The sequence below is a fragment of the Lactuca serriola genome, chromosome 6, assembly GCF_051521515.1.
Source record: "Lactuca serriola cultivar US96UC23 chromosome 6, Lser_US96UC23_V15, whole genome shotgun sequence".
NCBI lineage: Eukaryota > Viridiplantae > Streptophyta > Magnoliopsida > Asterales > Asteraceae > Lactuca > Lactuca serriola.
In genome coordinates this window covers 143,463,371-143,465,418 of record NC_136413.1, presented here as the reverse complement: position 1 = coordinate 143,465,418, position 2,048 = coordinate 143,463,371, and positions in this window count along the sequence as shown.

Below are 2,048 nucleotides of genomic sequence, written 5' to 3'. Positions count from 1 at the left end.
GGTGGAAATTGGTGAATCGTCATTCACCTACCTTCAAATATTTTATAGCTTGGATTACGGCATCCCTCTTCCAAGTTATAAAAGTATTGTTTTGGGTCCTAGCCTTAATATTTCATATTGGGTGTTATATTAAGGACTTTAAATCAACTATCTTGAATCTCTCCCAAAAGATGCCTGGTTTAGACATTTATGTTCTTCCCAAATCTCTTGAAACAAGCTTTCCTAAATGAAGATGTTGTCCCATGGAAATCATACTTCTTTCACCTCCTCCAATTATTCTCCCTAACCCACAAGTTCCCGAAAAGTTTAAGGTCACTCAAGCCCTATTGGCTAGCAAAGGTCTATGTGTGGTTACATCTTGGAGATGTAGTCACATATTGATAAGCCGGGAGAGTTGGGTGTCAAAGTCTTGAGAAAGTTTGTGACTCAACTACTTTCTAAGTCACATAGTGAGTTCCTTTGGGACTCCTATAAAACATACTATGACAAGACCCTTAATGATCTTATCTATTTGCTAAGATCAACTTCCTAAAACTTTATAGACGTTGACAATGATGACATTGGATATCCAGTACAGTTCTCTCTTCCCAACGGAAAGGGATCGGCCATAGTCAACTCGGTTGACCAAATGGTACAGAGAAAGGCAAGTCTGTGATAGTCCAGTACACCATTCCCAAAGAGTCCATATGGTTCTCTTGCCAAAGGAAGGGGCATTGGTTGCAAAGCTGCCTATTTACCTGAAAGATCATAAGGTTGATCAAGTCAAGAAGTTTGACTCTACTTCACGTAAAGTCCACTATCTAACTCTGCTAAGTTTCTATTCTAAGATGCTTGATACATGATGTGACTAGGTCACATGTTGATGTTTTAAGAATCAAAGAAAAGTGAAGACACTTAAAGAAAGAATATGTTGAATCTGATCGCATAGATGGATTTCTATCATATAGTTTGAAGATCGAATTCTTGAGCTACTTCTTGGGAGTTAAGATATATTGCTTAGGAATAGATAAAAACAAAGTTTTCATGTGCTTTTTCACTGTAAGGATAGTTTTTCCGCAAAGTTTTTTAAATAAAAGGAAAATTTTCGATTTTATTTAAAATATCCTTACAATGGCGTTTGTGGAAAATTGTTGCTTATAAGATTCCACTGATAGCAATATTGGAAAGTGAAATTGTTTCTATCATTTGTGGTAATGTCTAAATTTACCAAATAAGGAAAGATTCTCGTCATTTGTGGTAATGTCTAAATTTACCAAATAAGGAAAGAGTCTCGTCACCCAAGGTTTCAATTGGATCGAGACTTGGAATCATGCAAGTTGTATAGCATGATGGATGAGAACTTTCAAGCATTGGAAAAATTAAGACTAACTACTTGTTCACATGGATGTGTGAGTCAAGTAAAGGACTAAGGGATCGAGTACACATTCTTGTGCACTGGCCAAAGTCCACCACAAAAGATGGATAAGACTATTCGTCATGATTTACTAAGTCTAGTAAATATGGTTATACTTACAGGCCTAAGTATAATTCTGAAGCATTGGAAAAATTTCGATGTATGGCAGAACGAATGAGAAGAATCAAATTTGGCAGAAGGATAAAAGTTTCTTAAATCTGAAAAGATGGGAGAGTACTTTAGTATCATGTTGTATGATCATCTTAATGATTAAGAGACCTTATCACAATTCATCCTCTAAGTGCATTCTGATAGTTAAGAAGAGGGGTTATGAATTGATGAAGTGGTTAAATCAAGAAGATGATTCAGACTTCGTTCCAAAAACAATTCTAAGAGTCATACTCTAAGATTGTAACTTGAGTGACATGTCTTAAAGAAGGTTTAAAACACTTGTCAAATGTAAGAGTACAAGTTTTCTACTCTTGTACATTTGAAATTGGTAAGTTGTGATGTTTTGGATAAAACAAAGACAAACTAAGGCCAATTGTGTGAAGTGTATGTCTTGACTAGAATCCACACTATCTCTTGAATATCTGACAAGAAAGTCTTATATGTCAAGAGGACAGTGGGAGTCTTAAAGGTCTTGAAAGTCTCA